Source organism: Choloepus didactylus, chromosome 11 (assembly GCF_015220235.1).
Source record: "Choloepus didactylus isolate mChoDid1 chromosome 11, mChoDid1.pri, whole genome shotgun sequence".
Classification (NCBI taxonomy): Eukaryota; Metazoa; Chordata; class Mammalia; order Pilosa; family Megalonychidae; genus Choloepus; species Choloepus didactylus.
The window spans coordinates 655,904-682,396 of record NC_051317.1 but is presented as its reverse complement, the minus strand read 5'-3'; the positions used below and the strand labels follow the sequence as shown (position 1 = coordinate 682,396).

Below are 26,493 nucleotides of genomic sequence, written 5' to 3'. Positions count from 1 at the left end.
TCAAGTCCATTCTCCTCCCTGTGCCAGAAGGAGCTATCAAAAATGGAAAACAGATCAGCTCATTCCCCTGAGCAAGCTCCTTCCAGGACCCTCCTTTGCCTTTACCTGCTGTGTAAGGCCCTCCAGGCCCTGGCTGGTGCTGGCATCTGTAGACTTATCTCCTCTCTGCTATGAGAACTTGGACAAATGACTTCACCGCTCTGTGCCTCAGTTCCCTCTTCTGAAAAATGGGGCCAATAATAGACTGAGTCATAGGGTAGTTGAGGGATTAAATGAGGTAATACACACAAAGATCTAGAACAGGGCCTGGCCCCAAAGCACTCCATAAATGTTTGCTATTATTGTGGTTGTTGTTAATGTAACCAAATGGTGTGGTTGTTTCCCACAGCATATCACACCTCAGGGCTGTTGCCCATGTTGGTCCCTCTGCCTAGAAAGCTGTTCTCTCCTTGTTTACCTGGTGAACGTGCCTCGGCATCACTCAGTTTGGAACTTTTCTTGTGTGCCTCCCCATACCGCAGTACGGTTATTCTGACCCTTTCTCTAGGCCCCCACAGACCCCTTTAGACACCAGTCACTGCCCATGTCTATGCACTGGACCTCCTTGCACAAGGACTATGTCCCATTTATTTCATATCCTGGGGCCCCGCAGAGCCTGGCACAGAGCAGATTCACAATAAATCTATAATGAATGAATAAATGAATTAGTGAGTTACTAACCCTGTTTCCCCTATGCAATCATTCATTCATCATTCATCCATTTACTGAATCCTGCTCCATGCATCGTGAAGATGAGATCGTGCCCTCAAAAATCCCCTAGTCTGATGGAGGGAGACAACCCCCTCCATGCAAGGCCATAGCTCAGGGTGGTCTGGGTTGCAATGTGCAATCCCCCTACAGGGGCCAGTGGAGGGAGGGGCTTGCCCTCAAGGAGCCTACCATCCAAGGAGGGAAATAAAGACAAGTGGATAAGATAAAGCAGCCCGAGCATTCAGTGTAATTGGTGATTCCAGTTATACATAGGATGGGAATTCAGAGAGCACAGAAATGCATGAGGGGAGCCAGAAGCCCCCTGGGTGCAAGCTCCATGAGCGTCAGAGCCATCTCATTCCTCCTATGTCCCTAGGCCTGGCCAAGTTCTGGTACAGAGGTGGTGTTCAACATAAATATTTGTGGAATAAATGATAAATGAGGAGAGGGAATCTAAAAAATAAGAACTGCATTCCAGTCCCACTCTGCCACTATTGGCCGGTGACTATGGCCAGGTCACGCCCCCTCTCTGGCCTCAGATACTTTCCAAGATCCCATCCAACTCTCATATCCTATGACAATAGAGACAAATATATGCCTTCAGGCTGCTCCTTGACTGACTCTGTATGTGTGTGTGTGTGTGTGCCCATTCCAGAGCAGGCTTGGAAGTGGCAATAACAACAACAACTACAACAACAGCAACAACTATCCTTTTGGGGACACTTGCTCTGCAAAAGGCACTGAATGCAAAGTTCTAAGTGCTTTGCATGCATTATCTCATTTTACCCTTACACAAACCCCACGAAGTAAGTGATGTTAATGCACCCATTTTACAGAAAGGGAAATTGAGGTTCTTGAAGTGGAATAAATGGTCCCAGAGCTGGTACATAGCAGATGTGGGATTCAAAGCAAGAGATGTGTGACTCCAGGGTTCAAGCTCTTGACCACTCCATGTCCCCCCATGAAGGGCCTGTCCTCTGGCTCCTGGGCACATACATGCACTTCTGCCACTTGCAAGCAGCTTTTGGTGACTGAATCTGGCTGAGAATCTGGAGATGACTGAGGTCAAGTTTGGGGAGGGGGAGATCCTGGGGGTCAGCAAAGAGAGAGCGTTCAGCCTCACTGCCTCTCCAAACCTCAGCTAGCTGGAGCCTACCTCCCCATGCGAAAGCTCTGACTGGGACACTTCAGGGCTTGCATGCGAGTTTTTGCTTTGCTCAACCAAAGGGCTTCCCGCCGTGTTCTGGTCTGTTCCTTTCTGGCCTGGCTCAGGGAGGGCAGAGGTCAGCAGAGGCCCTGCCTTTGGCTCACCCTCCCCAAGGGAGGATCCCCGGCCAGCCGAGAGATCCTGAAATGGCCTCTCTGCACTCCGGTGGGTGTGCCAGGACTTCGCGGCGCTCAGACACAGCTCCTTCTCTCCACGTGCCTCAGGGACACTAGGAAAAGACCATTCCACAAGGCCCCAGCCACACAAGGCTGTTACGGGTTGGCCTTTGAAAGGTGTTCTCTCATTTTTAATGCTGAGGGAAGAAAGAAAGCAAGAAAGCAAGAAAGCAAGAAAGGAGAGAAAAATTGACTAGGTCAGGGGCCTGCTCTGTTGGCTCAACTTTCCTGACCCACATATCCCTAGTTAGGTTCATGCTCCTGGAGTGGAGGCTGATGTGGGGCTGTTCTTGCAAATGTACTTAATGGACAGATGGTGGCCTCATCTGCAGCTGCAGGCTCCCCATTCCAAGGTCCCAACTCAACAGGTCTGATGGAAGGTCTTGGATTCCGGTTCCAAATCGAGTCACCTGGCAAGGAGGGCCGTTCGGGGCCCCTGGGGAAAGATTTGGATGGTGGGGTCCTAAGAGCCTGCAGCTGATGTGTCTCCCCTTCCAGGGAGGGGAGGGGAGAGTAAGCAAGCAGCAGAGGCCTTCCTCGCAGGGCAGGGGTTTGCCAAGAGAGCATCTCCCAGCTCTTCAGGGACTGTCCTTGGAAGTGACCTGAACGCCTGTGCCTCAGGCCAGAAGCAGTCTCCACCATGATTTCTGCACACACCCCTGCCCCTCCAGTGAGGTCTGGGGGAGGGTGGGGGAAAGGCTTGCTCATCCAGGCCTTCGGAAACATCCCAACACACTTTCCTCCAGTCCGGCCGAAGTCACTTTCCAAGTATTTCACTTTCCGTTCCTTCTCCAGATCTGTTAACAGGGTGTTCCTGCCCTCTTCCCCTTGCTGACCTTTCTGCCTGGGCCCTGCCCCTGCTGCGTTTCATCAAGTCGACACGCTCTGAGACTTGAGGCCAAATCTGTGCTCAGCCCTGTGGAAGGTGCAGCTGTGGGCACTGGGCCCCACCTGGCCTGCAGAAGCTTACAGTCGAGCCTGAAAGATGGACAGATGGACGGAAGGAGAAAGCAGTCACGAGGTGGCTCAGTGGGGCACAGGCCTTGAAGTCTGACCTGTCTGGCTGCCAAGCCCAGCTCCAGCATTTTCTAGCCAGCAGTGTCACTGTGGGAGAAGATCTTGAGTCTTTGCATCCTGGCACTCCCGTCTATGGAAAGGGGGGATTCCTGTCTGCCTTGGATGGCTGGGAGGTTGAAGCAAGATAGTGAACACGTACAAGTGCATGACTGGCTTAATAGATGATATCTGATGTGATTTGAACTTACTGAGGCCAATTGCCAGAACTCTCTTCCCGGGGTACCCCCTTCTATGTCTTCATCAGCAGGCGGAAACAAGCCCACGCAGCAGAATCTGACAGTGGAATTTGAATTCTTGTCACACTGCATCCCAGCTGTGTGACCTCGAACAACTCACTCCATCTCTCACCCCAGTTTTGTCATTTATAAATGGTGGCTAAAAATGCCACCTTCCTCAAGGGGCTGAGAGCTGGGGTAAAGGAGACAATGCAAAGCCCTCGGCATCGGTGTGGCTTGAGCGACGGTAGCCAATCGCGGCCATTCTTTGGGATCAGGGTGATAATGTGGTCTCCAGTGCTTCTTCCTGTGAGGTTCTCAACTGGGAAGCCAACTGTTTCCTCTAGGAGGAGGAAGATGCTAAATGTCTCGTTCTCACTCATCCCCTTCCACTCACGACCATCATTTTTTGTGCCCAGGCCACATGATCTTTGCAGAGCAGATCCAGAATGCAAGGAATGAAAAAAAAGGAAAAGAGGAGTCTGAAGCCAGAGGGGGCGTAGTGCAAGAGGCTCTAGAGCTGCAGACAGTTGCAGCATGGCTACAATGTGCAGCGAGAAACGTCCCAGATCTCCCAAGCAGAGCTCCGGCCTACTTTGAAGTGTTGACAAGACATAAAATTAAAAGCATCACAATGAGAATTATCACGTTGTTTTTTTCCACTTTGATAGCTTCAACAAAGCATTTTCTACTGATGAATCAATACAAATGTCTCTTTTTACAAGGACAACAGGAACACATTTTTTTATTACTTTTTTTTTTGCCTGAGGAGAAACCAACTAAACTAACAAAAAGATTTTAGCGCTGGCTTGCACGCTAGCTCTGGGTAACACAGAGTTTGGTCCCTCCTTTTAAACAGTGGTCTTGGAAGTCACTGACACTCACTTGCTTGGGTCACATCGTCCAGCTCCCAGATGAAGGTTCTGCCAGCAGCACAAGATGAGAAATTCAGTTGCAACTGCACTGCTATTGTCTTATGACTGCATATATGCAAGCATGTGTCTAAGAACGTATGTGGTGCATATATATATGTATGTATATGTATGTATATGCATGTATTTATGTCTATACCTATATACGTGTATATATGTATATTTTGTGGTTTGAGAAAATAAAGCTTGCAAATTAGGATTAATTTATAACTCAGTCGTTGGCTGGGACTCCCTTTATGTTAGAGCAGATGGACTTTTGCGTGAAATATTTTCCCTGAGTTGCTATAGAGACGTGCCAACATCTTTCTGCTGAAGTGATTCCCTGCAGGCCTGTTTGTTGCTGTGCCTGACCGAGAAGCCTGATTCACTTGCAGCCCTCCCAGAGGCTGATTAAAGAGCCTGGGGGCCCTGGGAGTCTCGGGCCACTCAGCTACTGCCACCAGGGACAGGCTGTGAAAGTCGTTAGGGCTGGATTGGGGGTGGGGTGCTGGGCTGGGGAGTGGAGGTGTTGCCCCGGTGAGCCTGGCAGCTGCTGGAGAGAGGGTGACTGTAGGACAGGAAAATGACTGGGGCTCACCAAGGACCTACTGTGTGCTAATATGGTTTGAGGAACAGATCCAACTCTTATCTTGTTTGGTCCCTAAAGCAATGCTACAAGGAGGGTCCTGTTATAACCATTTTGCAGGTGGGGAAAATGAGGCACAGAGGAGTTAAGTGATTCACTCAAGCAATGACTCCAGCATTCAAACCCTGGTCTCTCTGAATCCGTGATCTTACCATTAATGTCTTCCTCAACTGGGGATGGGGTGGGATAGATGGGTGGGCATTTTGGACTTAGGATCTTGGATCAACTGATAAGTCCCAGGTTGGGCAGGGTGGCCCTATTCAGCCCTCTGCCAGTTTCTCTGACTGTCGGAGGATCCTTAGACAAAACCTCCACCCTCCACCATGCAACTCACAGTCCATTTGGGCAGACACACTCAGGCCTGTCTGAGCAGCAACATAAACATGGCCAAGCATGGAGACGCTGTGGGTCCAAACTCCTGAGTCAGAGGTCCTGTATGGGAGCCCCCGCCTCCCCTTCCCATCTCAGGCAAAGATGCAAAGTGGGCGACGTTTCCAGAAAGCAGCGTTTACAAGGAGGCGGCCAGGAGTGCTGACAAGGGCATGGGCTTTGAAGTCATACAGACTCAAGTTGGAATCTTGAGTCCACCCTTGTCTAGTGGTGTGACTTTGGGCAACTCTTCTCTGAGTTGTGATTTTCCTCTTCTGTATAAAGTGTCTACTACTACCTCTCTGACAGAAGTTGAGCCAGCTCTCCCACCAGGACAGATGCTCCCTAGCACAGTGCCTGGCACATGGCAGGCCTTGATAAATACATGTTGAATAAATAGTGTTCTAGTAGGCCCGGCACATAATAGTAGGTTCTTAATAAGTGATAGAAATGATTTTAACCCATCATGTCTTAGATTTTTGGAGCCCCTTTTCCCCTTCATATTCTTGCCTTCTCTGGGCAGAGTTTCAAGAAGATTCCTTAGTCCCCAAGTCTCCTCCCCAGCCTTTTTGAAACCACTACAGACAGGATTCTTGGAGAATACAAAGGCCCAATACATTAACAAGTACCTCAGCCTGTGGAAATCTCTTCCTATGAGGGGACATTCGTCAGGTCTGTATAGATTGCAAGGATGGAAACCTAATTCAAGCTGTCTTCAGTTAACAAAGGAACTTATTGACAGAAATAGAGACAGCTTCAGATATGGTTGGATGCAGATGCCCAGCCAATCTCCAACCAGTTCTTGGCTTTACTCTCTTCCAGTGTGGCTTCGTCGTCAGGCAGGCTCTGTCCTCATGATGGCAGGATGGCCATCTAACTCCAGGACTAACTTTCAGCAGCTCAACACCTTGGCAAAGCAGGCTTCTCCTTCCCAAGGGTTCAAATGAAAGGCCTCAGACTGAATCTTATGGGCTGGACATGGATTGTGTGCCAAGCCTGATCACATTTCTATCCCTGAAGCCTAGAAGCTTCAGTCAGCCCCACCTGAGTCAGCCTGGCCTGGGAGTGGTGGGGGAGACTTCCCACGGGTAAAGCGGATGCTGTTGCCAGAAGGGCAGAGAGGATGCTGAGCAGGCAAAACCTTTAGTCGCATGACAATCCTGAAAGTTTTGCAGTGGGTCTTGAACTAGCCTTTGGAGTATGGGTGAGGGGTACAGATGGTCCTGGAATCATAACCCTGGCAAGGGGAAGCTTCTGGGCCCATGCAGGGCTATTTGTGACTTTTGCACTGTTTGTGCCAACATTTAGATGAGCAGGGGCTTTCCTTTCTTCATCTTTCTAAATTTCCAAGGGATATATATACATACATGTTTTTTGTTTTGTTTTGTTTTTTACATAGATACCATTTATTTGGTTCATAAGTATAGTTGTATTTGAGTTTTACAAAGCATCAAATATAAATAACCTGAAACTGTAACAATACACAAAAATTGGCTTCTTACACAGACATACCAGGCAGTATGTGCTGAAAACATAAATTAACCATTGTTTTACGGTAATATACGTAGTGCCAGTTCATGTTTAAAAACAAATTTCAATGCATAGCACTTGATATTGTTTTGAATCTGTGTCAAAGTATGAAAATGGTTAGATCTAAGCTAAAACTAATTCTTCTAACCAAAAATAAAGGCATAATATTTATACCCAGGTATCAACTTTACCAAACCATATTTTAAAACTATTAAATGATACCAAAGGGTATTTACATTAAAAGGCAACATGCAGGTGTTGTTTCATCTCATGACTGTTTAGTCACTCACTTCGTTCAAAGGATTTTAAAACTATACTCCTACTTTCGATAAAGAATACTGCAATGTTTCTAATAGATCTAGCAAAATGAATGCTTTCAAAAGGAGCAGAGTTGTTTTCAAGTCATAGGTGTACATTTTTTTTCCTTTGGAATAAAGGACATAAATAATCTGGTTCTGCCCAGATGACCTAATGAAATCAGAGGGTTCTGTTTCAGAGGCATTTCTGTTCAGTCAAATGCTATAACATCATCAAGTTCTTTTGTCTGTTCTAAACATGACCTCTTTGCACTAACATTCTCTTTCTCATCTAATTTCCTCTTGCAACTTCTCTCTTCTTCATTAACATCAGCATTATTTGAAGAGCCTTCTTCATCTGAATCAACTATAAGCATGCCATCTTGTTCTTGTGCAGATTTAGAAGACTGAGCTTTGTCATCACTGTCTTTGGGTATGCTTTTGACAGCACCTTCTGGTTGTTTGGGCCCGACTTTTTCTGGGGCATCACCGACAACTTCAAATTCAACATCCTTTCCTAGGTCTTCACTATGAAGGATGTTGAGCAATAATGTGTAGCCCTGAAGAAAGTCATCTGCTTGAAGTTGGCTGCCATTTCTAATTCTAAATTCTTACAGTTATTTTATGATTATTAGCTTCTGTCTGTCCCTTTTCTGAAGATATTAAGATTGTTCCTTTCCCATCTTTGGTTTGGACATCTGGTGCTACGATAGCAAATTTTTCTTTCACTATTTTATCTTGTCGCTTTATGGACTTTCAGTCATACAGTCACCTCTGGCTTGCTGTCACAGACATAACTATTGGTGTTGGGAGGATCCTATGTACCAGGCACAAGGAGCTCCTTTCTTGGATTTGGTTGTTTATTTAAAAACAAACAAACAAACAAAAAAACTCATTCTACACTGGTCTGTTTTTCCTGATAGAATCTTAAATCCTTCCAAAACTATCAACCCAGTAATTTCTGCATTGGTAATAGTGTTAGCAGGAATAATGTTTCCTGCCACTGATTTTATATAATATCTGCTCTTCATATTCATACTGAAGATATGCATCCTGAGGTTTGTAGCAGAGGTGACAAAATCCATGGCAGATGGGTTATCCTTTTCCCATATGAGCTCAGCTCCATCCTCTTTTTCTGCTATATGAACTCTCAAAGTCTCAATGCTCTTTTTTTTTTTTTTTTTTTAGGGTTGTGTCTCCTCAATGTCTCTTTTTTTTTTTTTTCTTCATTTTTATTGAGATTGTTCAGATACCATACAATTATCCAAAGATCCAAAGCGTACAATCCCTTGCCCCTGGGTGCCCTCATACAGCTGTGCATCCATCACACTTAATTTTTGTTCAATTTTTAGAAACTTTTCATTACTCCAGACAAGAAATAAAGTGAAAGATGAAAAAAGAAAAAAAGAAAAGGAAACTCTAAACCTCCCCTAGCCCTAACCAACCCCCCTCAATTGTTGACTCCTAGTATTGATATAGTATGTTTGTTACTGTTTATGAAAAAATGTTGAAATACTACTAACTGTAGTATATAGTTTCTAATAGGTATATAGTTCTTCCCTATATGCCCCTCTATTATTAACTTCTAATTGTATTGTCATACATTTGTTCTGGTTCATGAAGTGATTTCTAGTATTTGTACAGTTGATCATGGACATTGCCCACCATAGGATTCAGTTTTATACATTTCCATCTTTTGACCTCCAACTTTCCTTCTGGTGACATATATGACTCTGAGCTTCCCCTTTCCACCTCATTCACACACCATTTGGCGCTGTTAGTTATTCTCACATCTTGCTACCAACACCCCTGTTCATTTCCAAACATTTAAGTTCATCCTAATTGAACATTCTGCTCATACTAAGCAAGAGCATCTACATTTCTTCCACAAGGCAGGAGGGAGACTCAAAGAAGGTAGAGAGGCAAAAGAAAGAGGAAACAAAAAAATGACAGCTAGGAAGCAGCAAAAGAAAAAATAACCTTAAATCAAAGTAGAATAAAGAATCAGACAATACCACCAATGTCAAGTGTCTAACATGCCTCCCCTATCCCCCATCTTATCTGCATTCACCTTGGTATATCACCTTTGTTACATTAAAGGAAGCACAATACAATGATTCTATTAGTTACAGTCTCTAGTTTATGCTGATTGCATCCCTCCCCCAATGCCTCCCCATTTTTAACACCTTGCAAGGTTGACATTTGCTTGCTCTCCCTCGTAAAAGAACATATTTGTACATTTTATCACAATTGTTGAATACTCTAGATTTCACCAAGTTACACAGTCCCAGTCGTTATCTTTCCTCCTTTCTTGTGGTGTCTCACATGCTCCCCATCTTCCTCTCTCAACCGTATTCATAGTTACCTTTGTTCAGTGTACTTACATTGTTGTGCTACCATCTCCCAAAATTGTGTTCCAAACCACGCACTCCTGTCTTCTATCACCCTGTAGTGCTCCCTTTAGTATTTCCTGTAGGGCAGGTGTCTTGTTCACAAAGTCTCTCATTGTCTGTTTGTCAGAAAATATTTTGAGCTCTCCCTCATATTTGAAGGACAGCTTTGCTGGATACAGGATTCTTGGTTGGTGGTTTTTCTCTTTCAGTATCTTAAATATATCACACTACTTCCTTCTTGCCTCCATGGTTTCTGCTGAGAGATCCACACATAGTCTTATTAAGCTTCCTTTGTATGTAATGGATTGCTTTTCTCTTGCTGCTTTCAGGATTCTCTCTTTGTCTTTGACATTTGATAATCTGATTATTAAGTGTCTTGGCGTAGGCCTATTCATATCTCTTCTGTTTGGAGTATGCTGCGCTTCTTGGATCTGTAATTTTATGTCTTTCATAAGAGATGGGAAATTTTCATTAATTATTTCCTCTATTATTGCTTCTGCCACCTTTCCCTTCTCTTCTCCTTCTGGGACACCAATGATACGTACATTATTGTACTTTCTTTCATCTTTGAGTTCCCGGAGATGTTGCTCAAATTTTTTCATTTTTTTCTCCATCTGCTCCTTTGCGTGTAGGCTTTCAGGTATTTTGTTCTCCAGTTCCTGAGTGTTTTCTTCTGCCTCTTGAGATCTGCTGTTGTATGTTTCCATTGTGTCTTTCATCTCTTGTGTTGTGCCTTTCATTTCCATAGTTTCTACTAGTAGGTTTTTTGAACTTTTGATTTCTGCCGTATACATGTCCAGTGCTTCTTTTACAGCCTCTATCTCTTTTGCAATATCTTCTCTAAACTTTTTGAATTGATTTAGCATTAGTTGTTTAAATTCCTGTATCTCAGTTGAAGTGTACGTTTGTTCCTTTGACTGGGCCATAACTTTGTTTTTCTTAGTGTAGGTTGTAATTTTCTGTTGTCTAGGCATGGTTTCCTTGGTTATCCAAATCAGGTTTTCCCAGACCAGAACAGGCTCAGGTCCCAGAGGGAAGAAATTTTCAGTATCTGGTTTCCCTGCGGGTGTGTCTTAGAAAATTGCTCCACCCTTTGATGCCTCGGGTCACTGTGCTTTTCTGCCCAGCAGGTGATGCCTGTTAGCCTATAATTCTTTACTGGTGTGAGGAGGTGTGGCCATGTTCCCCCAGGCTCTGGGGTCTGGTTCTGAATGGAAAGGGCCCCACCCCTTTCCTCCTAGAGAAGACAGACCCCTCAGGTGGAGGTCATTAGCATTTCAATGGTCTCGCTCTCTGCTTGTGGTGTCTCCACCCTTCCCAGAGTCACAGCCCTGGAAACTGAAAATGACTGGGGCTTTCTCCACTGAGCCAAAAAAGAAACAGATAGTCCCCTTCAGACCCAGTCCAAGACAACCCTCCGGCTCTCCCAGGTCAGTCGTCACCCAAAGCCTCTGTCTGTTTTTTGGGGCTGCGTACTTGTAGTGAGCAGTTCACACTCGCTACTTAAAACCCCAGTTGGAGCTCAGCTGAGCTGTATTCGCTTGCTGGGAGAGAGCTTCTCTCTGGCACCACGAGGCTCCGCAGCTCGGGCTATAGGGGAGGGGTCTCCTGACCTGGTTCCGCAGGTTTTACTTACAGATTTTATGCTGTGTTCTCAGGCATTCCTCCCAATTCAGGTTGGTGTATGATGAATGGATGGTCTCGTTTGTCCCCCCGCAGTTATTCTGGATTATTTACTAGTTGTTTCTGGTTTTTTGTAGTTGTTCCAGGGGGACTACTTAGCTTCCACTCCTCTCTATGCCGCCATCTTGCCCGAGTCCTCTCAATGCTCTTTGAAAAAAGACTTGCATCGCTCTTTACATTTCATTTTGTTGATCTGTTGCATTGGTTTCTTCACCTTGGCTTTGTACTTCAGCCCAGTCCAATGGAACTGGAGTTTCCTTTTCTGCCAAAGAATGGCCATTGTCAACAGATGCCTGATATCATCATTAAAAAGCTTGGTAAAAAGTTTAACTAGGTCATATCCGGTTGACTTAGCCCATTTCTTAGTGGAAATACATTTAATGTCACCATCTTCATTAGATGCTCTAGCTCTGGCTTCAGCTTCCATTGGTTCTGAGGCAGCTTCAGGATAAGCTCTGTCAGGAGATACTTCATGATCAGCATCTTCTTCCCAAAACAATTGGCAGAACAAACACTTTGCCCAAACAATGCAATGGATAGGTTCTGAAGGTGTGTTACAAATTATAAAGCCAGGAAAAGTTCTTTGGGTTGGTTTAGGATGACATTCATAAAACGCAGTTGCACCCTGTTAAATAATAGTTACTTGTACAAGATAACTGGCAGTTCCACTCTCACTAAAAGGGACATCAGCTGCTAGACACATCTTATTTACATGGTTGCAGGCAGCTCTGTTATCTAAAGCATTCATAACCAATATAAATTGTTGAAAAAGTTCCACATTATAGTTGGGGTTCATGATGCTGTCATGGTAGGCTATGAAATTAGCTTTCAGATAAAACTGCAGTACACGCTCCTTGGCAACCTGTGCCTTTGATCTTCCAGCAGGCTCTTCTGAAACAAAAACCGCATGTTGAGGTTGCTGACATCAAAGCATCCAGATCAAACCCACAGAGAGGGGTGCAAGATCCAAAAGAGTCCTGCTCTTGCTTCGTAGGGAAAGTTACTAAACTCCATTGCATCTCACTGTCCTCATCAGGTCTTTGTGGGAGAAGCCGGTGAGCACAAGGTTCTTGAAGAGCTCACAGCCAGTGCTGCCCACATCCACAACCAGCACCCAGCACCCAGCCCCCAGCCATGGCCTCACTAGCTCCCAGGGAAGCCCTTGCACAGTTCCGTGGCAGGACAGCCATCAGCAGAGGTGGAGGTGGAGGTGGGAGAACATCCAAGGCAGATATATTTTTAAAGTTTGAGACTCTTGCAAGCATTTTACTTTTTACTTGGTTGTCTCGAGTCAGAAATAATTTTAGTTTGGGATTATCAAGAATCCTATTTTTAAGCATTTTCTTTTGCAAGCTCCTTGGTGGCTCTCTTGTTTCGGAGAAGGTCCCTACATTTCATGTCTTCTTTTCCCGATAGAACTAGGATCTTCTAAGAAGCAATTGGGTGGGTATATTTCAAGTCAGTTCTAAATACCTGTGCTGGTGCTGTTGTTCCCTCCTCTCCTTACCCATTTCCGGCCCTCATTCATTTGGTCCCATAACATCTTTGAAGGCCACCCTGAGAGAGTCAAACCTGTGCCTTTCTCCTTTGTCCAACTACTTTGGCTCTTAAACCCAAAAAAGCCTTATAGAATCTGGACGGGGTCCCAGTTGCCTGAACTCATAAGTTACCCCTTGAATTCATCTGTAGAACCTTCCACCCTTCAAGAACTGGTTCCAAATAAGGTTTGCAAGGGACTTTATAAACTGTAATGCAATATATATTGTAGAGATTATGAAATTTAAAATATGAATATTTTAAATTCTCTCTTACCCTCACCAGTCTCTTGATTTCTTTTTCAGTAAGCTCCATGAAGGGGTACATCATGACTGTCTTCTTCACCATCCTATTCCCAGCACATGGTATAGCCCTGTGTGTAGAGTAGATGCTCAATAAATTTTTGCAAAATGAATGAATGAGTGACAATGAGTGAGTGAGTGGATGAGTGAGTGGATAGGTGAAAAACATAGTCTGGCATCCCCAACCAGAAAGGCATCAGAGTTAGGCACTCCTGGTTTCAAATCACAGCTCTGTTGTTTCCTAGCAATGTGATCTTGGGTAAATAACCTCACTTGACCTCTCTGTGTTTCAGTTTCCTCATCTATAATATGGAGATCATTCCATATTTCATTGAGAACACTATAAAATCACCTGTGTGAATTCAATATTTGGCATAGTAAGAGTTCAGTAAACATCCATAGCCTTTTCCCTTCCCTTCTCCCAGATTTTACAGTATCTACAGTACAGGGCAAGCATTGGGTGTTTTAAGTAAATACTTGATGGATGCAGGGATGGATTCATTAGTGATGGCCACAAATTGGGTGTCAGAGTTCTATCCTCAGACAGACTGAGAGAAAAGTCTGAGATGTGTCTAGAATTCAGAGAGACCCTGAGGAGGGAAGTTAGAATTGGGGGGTGGGGCTAGTAGGGTCCCTGCGCATGTGTGTGCACACAGCATGTGTGTGTGTGTGTTTGTGTGGATATGGGTCGATGTATGCAAGGAGAGAGAGCTAGTTATTCAAAGTCCTCTGATTCTTAGTTAAAAAGTTTAAACTTATAATCAAACTGGTACCTTGCAGATCCTGGGCATTCTTAAGGAAGAATATGATGAATTTCTTTTAGCATCTGTATGAAGGACAGATTTGAACAGGGAGAGGCTGGTGGCATGGAGACCAGAATGAAGGCTGTTTTAGTAATCTAGGAAAAATGGACAAAGGATTAGTAGGTATTTAATAATTAAATTAAGGAGAGACAAGCCTTGCAGACTCCTTGGATTCAAGAAATATTTATAGGGTATGGGGTAACAGAGAAGAAGGGACCAAAGATGACCTCAAATTTGGTTTAGTTTACCTTCTAAAATTATAAATGTGAATTTTTCCATTGCAATATAATATAGCTACACTACTGGATATAATTAGAAAGTGAAAGGAAAAATAATCACCTATAATCCTACAACCCGAACACCACCATGACTGCATTTTATGACCCCAAATCTATTACCTTAGCAGAATGAATGAGCCTGCTGTGTTCATGATGGGTATGTTGGAAGAGAGTCAGAAGGATGTTAAAGAGAGGCCATTGCTGAACTCACTTGCTCATCTGCTAATTTGATTCAGCCACCACAAGGAGGTTGACCTAAAAGTAGCAATAACCACATCTTGACATTGTGTTGGAATCTCCCAATCTCTTTTTACAACCCTGGACATCAGTAGTATTGGGTCACCTCCAATCTGGTCACTGGGGTCCCCTTCCTTCCATACCGTGTATTGGGCATTTTAGTTTTGTTTTGTTTTGTTTTTTTATCTCCTCCACTTTCCTCATTGTGCCTTATCTTCCTTTTGGGGCATTCCTCATTATGTGTAGGCATTGTGTGTATTTTGGCAATTTGAGTTCTTTCTGACAGCTGTGGAGGTCTGCAGCTGCTTAACAGCTGATCCACTCACTGGATACCCCTGTCCTTTCCACATTCTTCTGTCAACCTATTTGGGTAGGTTGGTTCATCAAACTGTTGGTCACTTGGTCATCTGGTTTAAAATGATCCGTCAGCCAGTCAGTTGGTCTGTTTGCTGGTCATTAGTCCATCTGTCTATCAATTGGGCAGTCAGTCTGTTTACTGGTTTCTGGAGAGTTGGTGTATCAGCCACTGCATTGGCTCATCCATCACTTGATTATTTCACCAGTCTGTCAGGCTGTCAGTCAGTCTCTCCATTAGTCTGTTGGTCAGTTAGTGCTTCATCAGTCAGTAAGTCGGTTAGTTGCCAGTGAGTCGATTGGGCCACACCCCTGATGAGCCCCCCCAGCTGGTGATCTCAGGCCTCACCTGAGGCGGGGGGCATGGAGGGAGAAGCTCATTTCCTCCCTGGTGAGGTCCTTTGAACTACTCAGTCAACCCTTGGAAACTTTAAATCAAAAGTTATTTATGAGGTACCAAAGTGAAAACAGCCTCATCATTATAAATTACTAGCAGCTAGCTTCTTGCTTTCAAAAATTAAAAAAAATCAGAGCCATAGTTCTCTTCTTGCCCCCACTCCGCTCCCTTGGCCTGCCTCCTCCTTCTCTTGTTGGTTGGGAGATTGGTTTTCAGGAGCATGTGACTTCATCAGCTGCCCCCGCTGCCAACCAGAGTTGCCAAGGTCCATGAAGAGATGAGTCACCGTCCCGGAGGGGAGGCTTGTGGGGAGCCAGGCTGGTTCCCACACCCTGGGTCCTGGGCCTTGAGGTACTGTGCAGGGGCTTGTGACCCCAAGATTGAGGCATTTGGCCAGCCTGTGAAGCCATTTTCCACTTGGAGGCCCACTGGGTCTGCAAGAATGATTTACCAAGGTGGGCCCTAGCAAAGGGGAGTACAAGAGCTGTTTCACTCTTGGTTCTCCTTTCTTTCTGGGAGTGGGGGGTATAAGCTCTTTAATATTCTGAGAAGGTTTCCCACTGCTTTAGAGAGCAGGCAGCATGCTGGGTGCCAGGACTCCTGGGTTCTTGGCCAGCTCACAGCCAAGAGCAGACGAAGAAGCTGGCTCTTGGCCATCTCCTGCCTCTCCACTGAGTCACTCTATTTCCAGGTTGCTTATAACCACTTCTGTCCCCAGCCCCAGCCTAATCTCCAAAAGCAGACCCTGTGCATGGGATTGAACTGTCAACTTCAAGTCTGACATCAGGCATTCATTGAGTGCTTACTGGGGTCAGGATCTCCTGCTTGCTCCTATCCAGGGGCATATGCTTTCATTTATTTATGCAACAGATGTTATTGAATACTTGCTGCCTTCAAAGCACTGGGCTATGTGTGGAGATACAGCATTAAAAAAAAAAAAAGAGAAATGGTCCCTGCCCTCATGGAGATTAGAGTCTAAACAGATTCAGACGTTAATTAATGACACAAGAGCGTTTGCTAAGATAGTTGCTTGAAAGGAAAACACAAGTGGTCTTTGAGAGAGACTAACAGGGCCTGATTGTATGGTGATGGTGGCAATGGGGAGCTTCCCCAAGTAAGTGACTGATGTATGAAGATTAAGAATTACTCATGGGGGGAAGGATCATCTCAAGTAGCAGTGACAGCATGTGACAAGGCCCTGTGGTAGGAGGGTTGAGGAACCTAAAAAAGACCCCTTACAGATGGTGCCAGAAAGGATGAAAAATATGCTAAGATAAGTGTATTCATTCAGCAAATAATTAATGAATGCCTGCTCTGTGTCCGCCTTTTTGTCAGTTAAGAGCTCACTGGTTGTGAACAACAGAAACCAGTTGACTAAGTGTACTGGCTGGGTAGCCTTTGGAAGGATGTTGAAGGACCATAGTATTAGTTGGATGTGGAAGGACCAGACTTAGAAATGGAAGGTTGTCTGACGTCTCTGGGCATCTCTGGGAGCCATAGCAACTATCTTGTAGCAGGTCCTGTCAGATCAGCAACTGCTAAATTGATGAATGTCCCTTAGCCATTCTCCTTTCCTTGTGAGGTCAAGACCAAAGCCCTGGTAAAGAGTTCAGTCTGGCTACCTACCCTACCAGGTCTAAGAGAGAGAAAGGATATAGTTCCTTGGCTTTCTAAGTGGTGGACAAACCTCTGGATTTACTATTTGACCAAGACTCCATACAATGGGGGAGCAGTTATTCTCTGAGAGGGATTTGGATTGTTATTAGGGAGGATAAATTGATGTGGGGCAGCCCTAAGTTATCAACTATCCATTACACCTTCAAATCCTAAAGGTCAAGCTATGAGCTGCCATAGCCTTCCTGGCAATGGTTCTCCCTTGGAATTCTGGAATTCTGAGTACCATGTTGGTGGATGGACATGCAGCTTGTCAAAGCCTTCGCTTCTCCATCTATGAAATGGGCCTCCAGATCCAACCCCTTTTGGCACCACTCAGTATTGAGGTGAGAATAAAGCAAGTAGATATCTGTTGAAAATCTTTCAGAAGGTCAAAGCTCTTTATTTCCGTAGAATAAAAATCCCGTGAATGCAGAGGTTGAAGATAGTTGATGAAGGTTTTGTCCTCTGGGTTAGTAGAGGGTAGGGGATGGGGCAGTAATGAGGCAGAAGAATCTCCCACTGGGGAATATGGCCATGGTATGGGGATGAAGGAGAGACGGTCCTTCCCTTTTGAGAACCAGAGGTAGGGAGGTACTACTTAGTGAGTTTTTGTCCCAGTGTGAGAGGGATAATTCCACCTCGTGACTGTGCCAATCCTCAAAAGTTAGTTTATTTGTTAAATCACACAAGTGAACATGTATATATACATATGTGCTTGTATGCAGGTGGACATTCCTGGGGATCTTTGCATTGGCGGGGTTATTTTACTAGACAACCTGGGAGCAACTCATTTTATATGGGCATCTATACTTACTGACCCACTACTACTTGTCAGGCATTTTCTCCTACATTGTCTCCTCCATGACACTTTCTCTAACTTTCTCATATCACTTCTTTCACTTCCTCTGACCTGAGAGAGAAGCTGTAATTGTTTAGTTTTCACAAATGTAAGTGATATCACAATGAACATTCTTGGACATGCTTTGGAAAATATTTATCGAGCATCTACTTTATGTCAGACTTATGTTTCTTTGAAATATTAGTTAAAGTTTGAATTAACTTGTCTTAACATTGCAAACCAAGTGATTGGACTTTAACTTTGAATCCTCCCTAAATTATTGTCCCTAGTAGGTGCATAATGAACACCAAATGAATGAATGGATCAACCAATAAAAATAATGAGCTATCTGTATACCCAAAGTGTGGGCTTCAAAGGGGAGCTATAGTTTGATTCCTACAGGTGTACTAATTCCCATCTCTTACCCAGCCCTTGCTGGAGTGTCCTGGTCTCCAAATTTGGGGATTTTTTGTTTTTTCAAAGCTTTGACATTTGCTCCCTGCTCTGCACTCTGTACCCAGCCTCATTAAAGGCCTGGAAGTTAGGAAGGGCAGTGGGGAGGGGCATACATACAATGGCAGCCATGAGGGCCTGGGAACAGATCTCAGCATCTTAGATAGTACTCCCACTGAGCGCAAAGCTGCTGGCCTACTGAATTGCCTCCCATCTAGCTGCAGGCTCTGCACTCTCACACCTCCAAGAGCCTTTTTGAGGGCCATTCTCTTGGCTTGGAACACCCTTTGCCTACTCAGGCATCCATTGGACCACCTTGGCCGTCACCTTCCAAAAACATTTCTCCATACTTCCTGCCAGGCAGAACCAATCAATCCAGCATTCTGCTCCTGCACAGTTTGCGCATCTCTGCTGCAGCACTTCCCATGTTATACTGGCTGCCTTACCCGAGGATGGCAAATAGATTTGCCCGCTCTGATGGATTAGCAGTGTCTGCCCAGAGTGCTCTGCCTAGGGTACCTGCTGCCCAATATAGTAGCAGGAGACATGTGTTGTGATTTTAAATTTTCCAGTTGCTACATTCCAACAATAAAGAGAAAATTAATTTTAATAGTATCGCTTATTAACCTAATGTATCCAAATCTTATTTCAACATACAATCAATATAAAAACTATCACATCTCAATTCAAAAATTAATTAAAATTGAAAATTCAATTTTTCAGGGGCACCAGCCACCTTTCAAGGGCTCATGAGCCACATGGGGCTAGTGACTCCAGAGATGGGTGGGCAGGTCCAGAGGGATCTGAAGCTGCAGAACTCTGTCATCAGGTAGCAGTGCTGCCTGGGCTGCATGGTTGGGGAATGAGTGAACCTGTGCCTCATTTTGCCATTCCTGCTTTATCTCTTCATCTCCAGCTCCCAGTGGAACTCTATCAATGTTGGGAAGGAGGGGCTGCATGGATATTTCAGCTGAGAGTTGTCACACTCTGAGCTTTCTTACACTGGGAGAAACGGTGAGAGGAGGTCCGTCCGCAAAGTTTTCTAAGAGGGGAAGGACAGGATTGGGGCTAGCTTGTGAAGAATATGGTGTTGCTGGGAGAACAGACCAGAAGGTGCAAGCCTGGGGGTTAGAAAAGTGGGCAGGGAGGAAGCATTGCCATTATCAACTAGGAGACAGACATGGGTAGTTAAAGCCCCAATCAAGACACAGGCTCCTGCTGCTCCTGGAAGGAAAAAAACCAAAGAACAGGTAATTGTCCTGGGGAAGGGTTCCCCTGCATTGTTACTGAATTTTTATTGCCCTTGTTAGTGCTGCCCTCAGCTGGGGGGCCATATGACCCCACCTCTCTGTGGCTGTTTTCTCAGAGAGACCAGTAAATGCTCCTCGCAGTGTTGTGTGTGTACGTAACCATGTCTGTTCCTGATCTGGTCCATAGCAATAATAAGGGCTATTAGTCTTATCGTTCACATGTGAACATCTACAATTTGTTTTAAATGCAAGGATTGAGATTAGAGAGGATGCAACACAGTGTGGAGACTCTCACATGACCCCAGGACAACACGGACTGGACATGGGTGCCTCCCAAGACAGTGGCCTTGGGGAAATGTCTCTCAGCACAGTGAGGATATGGCAGGGTCTAGCAGAAGGTTCCAATCATGGGCACTGAAGCTGGTTCGCCTGGTTGAATCCAGGTCTACCACTTGGTAGCTGGGCCTCAGTTTCCTTGTCTGTAAAAGGGGGATCATGATAGTTCCCTCCTCAGTAAAAGTGCTGTTGTGTTGGTATTATTTTTATCACTCTTCTGTGGGCAGGAGCGTAGTCTTTGGCTCTCACCTGCCCCAGCGAGGCCCTCTTCCCCAGCCAGTCCGATGGAGACAGGGAGAAGGGACAAGGTAAGGATCCACCCACCTTAAGGTGGGAGATATAGGGGGTTCCTTCCCTTGCTCTTCTAAGTTACTTCAATGTAGAGAACAAGACTCCATATGAAAGTGGCTGATGGGTTTGCAAGGGACATCGCAGAGCTAAAAACAAGTGCTCACAGGGGCACAGGATGGGGAATGTGAGGAACAGCTGAGGTTAACCGGGAACACATGACCAGAAGCTAAGTCATCTTGGCAATGACAGATTTACCAACAGGAATCAGATCAGGTTTAGATCAGTGTCTCCCCAATGCTGAAGCAGCAGACTGGCTGCACTGGAATCGCCTGGGAAGGTTTCTAAAAAGTACAGATTCCTAGGACCTGTTTGAGACCTACTGACTCTGGATCTCCAGGGGTGCGGGGCTTCCCTCTGGGAGATTTTGAAGCACAGCCAGGCTTGGGAGCCAGTGGCCTAGATCTGCATGCGCTCTCGGCTCTGAAATGGGAGTCGGTACAAGAATTAATATAAGGCCAACAAAACAAGCCCAATGATGTGGTAAAAAAAAAAAAAAAAAAAAAAAAAGAGAGAGACCTGCTCCCCAGAGTCCTCGGCTATATTAAGAGACTCTCAAACCCCAGCCTCCAGGGTTAATCAACACTAAAGAGTGTGGCAGAGCATATTGCCATGTGATTCTGTATTGGTGGCTTCCCTTTTCTAGAATGCCCCTCACTTACCTTTCTGTCATCACAACTTCTCTTTCTTTAAGTCCCACTCAAATCCTATTTATGAAGTTCTCTTTAATTGTACCCTTTAGAAAGGAGCACAGGGAGCATAGAATAGGTATTGTAAAGTGTTAAAATCAGCCTAACTAAGGAATTCCACTTTTAGAGAAATACCAGAGTTCTCAAGGAAATATGACAAAGAAGTTTATCAAAGCACTGTTTGTGGTAGCAAAAACCAGAAACAGCTGCCCACCAATGGGTAAATGGATAAACAACCTGGCATTATTTATACACTTGAGCATTATTTGGTAGTTAAAATTGATGCAGGACATCTACACGTCTCAAAATGTATAATTCTCAAAATAAGCATGTTGAAAAAGCATAACTATTATGTGATATTTTAAAATACATTCTAAAAATACACTAAACCATTCCATATATGGTTTTTGGATACATTATTAAGCTTGTGTGGAAATTCTGCACACCATCTTCAATAGAGATTACCTCTGGGAGGGAAAGGAGAGCGGACAATATGAATGAGACTTCAGAGAGTGGTCTGAAACAAATATGGCAAAATGTGGGCATCTATTAAATCTCAGTGGTAGATCTATGGGTGTCTATATTACATTATTTTCCACACTTTTAAGTGTTTTGAAGTATCTGATAATAAAAATAGAGCAAGTTGACCCTGGAACAATTAGAGATATAAAAGTCCATGTAGACTGGGAAGGAGAGGATTGACTCCTGGAAGATTTGGGATTTGGTGTGGGTGCATTTTGAAAACTTGTGAGGAAAAAAAGAAAGGCCTTGTTTGTAGATATGAGGCTGAAAGTCTTTGTCTTTTGATGGAGGCATTTAACCCATTTATGTTTACTACATAGCTGATGTAGTTGGTCTTACTTCTGTCATTTAAAAATGTTTCTTTGTTTTGGGTATATAGCTCTGGAGGTTGAGATGAAAGGGCCAGTCTCATAAAACACATACTTGAGCCATAACTCAATAGTCACTAACCCCACCCATGCCCATGACGTGTAAACAGAAGATTTGAGTCTGCAAGTCTCCCTCATATGGACAATGAAAGCTGTGCTAATGCCATGCCCTTCAATCAGATTAATCTGAAATATACATGGAATTTAAAATGAAAAAAACCAATATCCAGACGTGGGTGTTGTATCTCAACTTGTGAACCTATCAAATGTAATGTTAAAGGACATTTCACAGTGAGAAGCAGGGAGGCATGGTGGAAGGAGCATAGGTTTAGAGTTGGTCACAAAACAGTGCCACATATAGTATGTCACAGTCTGGCACTTGCTTTTTCCTGGGCGAGCTCTCAACCCCAACCAGGAGGCAGACTGAGAGTTAGACTGCCCTGAGTTTGAGGTCCATCTCTTACCCTTCTGAGCTTCAGCCCCTCGTCATAAAATGAAGACACCCATATCTACCTATGGGTGCTGTTGGTGAAATTTGAATGAGATAACTAACTGACAGGTAGCAGGCCCTTGGTAGATTTTATTTTCTCCTCTCCCTGCTCTTGGGTATACTTGCCATACGCCATCTCATTTCATCCTTCCCGGAAGGGAGGCAGAGATGTGAATCCCAGAGCAGCTTTGCTGCTGACCCTACAGTGGGTGGATCCCACTGGCTGCTGGGTTGTTATTGTCTGTGGTTTCCTGACCAGTCGGTCGATAATGGCTCGATCAGGGAAGGCAGGGGGTTGCTGGCCCTGGCCGTTCAGGGGAAGAGAGGACCCCTTTCTCTCCCACCCCCAGCCCCCATCCGGGGAATGTCGAGCCCGGGCCTCCAGCTGCTGCCAGATCTCCTTCTGAGCTTGCATCAGTGGCAAAGTGCAGCATGCTGAGGCCTGGCTGGGCCGGCTCCACGCTCCATGCGCCTGGCCCCCATACACCATTTGTCGAGCAGCAGAACAGAATTTCCTCATAAATAAACAAGATCTTGGGTTTCACATTGGGGAGGCGATGACAGAAGAGGGCCTGGGGCTCTTGACGTTATCTGCACCCTGGCCCTGCCAACTCCTCGCTGCCTGAAAGGGCTGAGAGGAGAGAGGAAGGAGACCCTGGCCAAGAGCACATTTTTTGGACTTTGAGTCACTGCCTGGCGGCTGGCTGCAGCTCCTCTCATTTCCCGCGACGTCCCTCTCACTGGCCACCGGGGACTCGGGGGCTCAGCAACTACCAGTGCCTCTGCCTGGCCAAGTTGGAGCACATGAAGTCTGTTGGTAGGGAGGTGAGTTGGAGGGGTGATCAGAGCCTGGGAGAGGTCAGATGGGCATATAGTTGTTTCTAGTCTAGATCACCTGTCCTTTCCTGGGTGAATTCTCAGCTCTACCCAACTCAGCCAAAAATGGGGCTTGTTTGCTTCTGTGCCAAGCCCTGTGCTGGCTGTAGGGGAAACTGAGGCCAATCCCATCCTGTCTCTAGGAGGCAATGTGCACTATGTCCACACAGTGATTTGTGAACATCACCAATCAGATAGGAAACAGAAAACAACCCACCTTCCCAGCACTGGGAGAGTGGAAGAAATGGAATACTACATAACCATGAAAAAGAGTGGATGGCTGCTACAAGCAACAACATGGATGAATCATGCACACATCGTGTTGAGTGAAAGAAACCTGCCAAAAAGAATATATACTGGATGGCCTCACTTTTATGAAGTTCAAAAACAGCGAAAGTTAACCTATGATGATAAAAAATCAGAATAGTGTCACTTTGGGGAGCAGGGCATTGACTCAGAAGGGGCACGAGGAAGGTTCTGGGTGATGTGGCAGTGTTCTGTAACTTGATCAGGGTGTTGGTACATATGGAAAAGGACATTAAGCCATCCCTAAGATGAGGTATATTATACTTCAATGAAATTTTTTTTTTGGTTTAAAAAAAATGTCCTAAAAACTCAAAACAAATCAGATCATATCCTTCCCTAATTGAAACCTTACAGTGGCTGTCCATTGCTTGGAAGATAAAATTCCACTCCTCTCCAAGACCCTCCCTGATCTGGCCCCCACAACCCCTTCAACCTCACCTTGGGCTACGCTCCCTGCTGTGCCTTTTTCTGTTCATGAACTCACAAAACACATTCCCACCTCAGGGCCTTTGCGCTTGCTGTTCTTACTGCCAGAAATGCTTCCTTATCCCAGCTCTTGGAACAGATGATTTCTTCTTATTATTCAGGTCTCAGCTCAAATGTCCCCTCCTCAGAGGGGCCTCCCCTTGGCACCTGTTTGGATTAGCCTCACCCCATTTGCCCTGACTGCCCTGCCTTGTGTTTAAGGTCATTTAGCAATTATCACTGTCCAGGTCAACTAATTTATATGCTTGCCTATTCTTGTGTTGTTAGCCTGCCTCCACTTGAATGTAAGCTCCTCAAGGGCCTCATAGAGTTTTCACATCTCAGGATTCTAGTGCCAGCATTTGGGAGGGTAGTGGGCATTTGGTGCCTGCCTTTCCAGCATTTAATCCCTCCTTCTCATTTAACCTGGGGCTCCACCTTTCCTCCACTCTCAGATCATGTGGTCTGGGTGTCATTTCTGCAGAAGAATTTTGATCCTTCTTGCTGGACTTGAACCTGAATGGATGTGAGGCTGGGGCTACTGCTAGCATTGCTTCTATGTGGGGGAGGGAAAAGGTGAAAGAAGCTGGGAGACTAGATCTTGGAAATATCACTTGAGGCCTGGATCACGCTGCATCAAAACCCAGACCTACACCTGGACTTTCCAGTTACATGAATCATAGACTCTCATTTTCTAAAGCACATTTGGCTGGGTTTTCTGCCCCTTGCAACCAAATGAGTCTGTTCTGTGCCAAGCCCTGTGCTGGCAATAGAGGAAACTGAGGACAACACCACCCAGTCTGTGAGGGACAGTGTGCACTGAGTCCACATCGGATGAAGATCAGATCATTAACAGAAACAAACCTGCCTTCCCAACAGTGAGAGAGTACACATGGCTGTTCAAAATATTCACTGCATGAATACATGGATGGATGGATGGATGGATGATGGATGGATGGCTGGATGGATGGATGGATGGGTGGAAGGGTGGGTGGGTGGAAGGATGGATGGGTGGATGTACGTATGGACAGGAAGAAGGGTGGGTGGATGGACAGACGGATGGATGGATGGATGGATGGATGGATGGATGAATGGACAGATGGGTGGATGGAAGGATGTCTGCTCATTTGGCAGAAAACCCAGCCAAATGTTCTTTAGCATCATTACAAAGCAGCAGAGGTGGGAATCGTCTTTAGATGCTTGAGAGACTCACAGGCAGGAGAGGTCACCAAATCTGGAGGGCATCACAGAGGAGGTGGGGCTTGTGTTGGGTATATTGGGAGAAGGTTAGGAACTGACAACCAACATTTCTACATACTTTCACATCTTTAAATCTCAAGCAACCCCACAAGGTTGGTACAATCCCTTCCATTTTGAAGATGAGGAAACTGAGGCTCAGAGAGGTGTAGTGACCAGCCTGATGTTTCAGAGCCAGGAAGCGGCAGCAGGGATGAAATGCCAGGCCTGGCTGATGATGCCAAAGCCCCTCTGTATGCTTTCCTCCCAGCCTGCTGCCTGGACACCTCCATCTGCAGTGTCAGAAAATGAACTGAGAGGATGGCAGTCTTAAAGCCCCAGCCTGGCGATGCTCGGAGCCCCCTGGGAGGCCCAGGCCGGATCTTCCCCACCCCTCGGAAACTCATGTCAGCGGCCTGACAGCTGTATTCCACTGGCGGCCACAGCTGCCACTGAGGCCCTTGTTCCCAATGCAGAATGTTCCACCACTTTTTCCTGGCACCCCAGGCCTGACGGCCACTCAGGAAAGCTACTGTACTTGTGAGAAAAGTGAGGTCAGTGCATGTTTCCATTTACTAGGAGAAGGAAAACAAAAACAAATATTCTCGCTACTGAATGTGCTTTTTATTCAGCAGGATCCATCCCCCAGAAGGCTTAATTTCTGGTTCAACCATGTGTCCTTGAGTATATTTACCAGGGGACATCGTGGGGAAGACTGGAGGGTCCTGTGGCCCCTGCTGCCTCTGGCAGGGACTTTAGGTCCTCACTAAACAAAGGGGCCAGAGGGCAACAGAGAGAAGAGGGTGGGTGGGGATCATGGAGAGTGGGGGTGAGGCATGGGGGCATATCGAGGATAGTGAGAAGGGATGGCTACCTGCATCTCTGCTTTGCACATGCTGTTCTGCTGCCTGGAACACCGTTCCCTTTCTTTTCAGTCTGGTAAACTTCTATTCACTCTTCAAAGCCCAGCCCAATCCTTCCCTGAATGTCCAGGCAGAGTTTGCCCTCCCACCTCGGAGCCTGCTGATTGCCATGGTCATCTATCATGGCACAGGGACCACTTGGCACCGCCCCCTCTGGACCAGGGAGCTCGTTGGCAGGAATCATGGCCCAGCCCAGCCCAGGGCATGACACAGAGGAAGTTCTCAGTGAGTGACAACGGAATGGGAGAGTGAGAGGGCAGGCCCAGGGTGGGAAAAACTGTGGGCTACAGAGTAAGGCTGGTGGAGTCTCTGGGGGCCCTGTGGGATGGATGGGCTGAAGGAACAGTTTGGCAGAGTCGGGGATGGGGCTTGTGTGACATTTGGGACCAGGCTCAGGAGGTGGGCTTTGATGGTGGGGGAGGAAGGCATGGTTGAGATGGGGCGGGGACAGCTGGAAAGCCCCCTCCAGATGCAGGTTACTTTACTGATATCCAGGCCTACCCCTCATTTCATGGGGATGGACACAAGCCCCAGCAGAGCTTGTCTACCCAACATGAGCCTGAAAGCTGCCTCTGTG

General features: G+C 45.7%; 1 pseudogene; it reads right to left on the bottom strand.

Annotated features, from left to right (window-relative positions):
- Positions 1–7,389: 7,389 nt before the first annotated feature.
- LOC119506470 lies at positions 7,390–12,361 on the bottom strand (annotated as a pseudogene).
- Between the last annotated feature and the right edge of the window lie 14,132 nt (positions 12,362–26,493).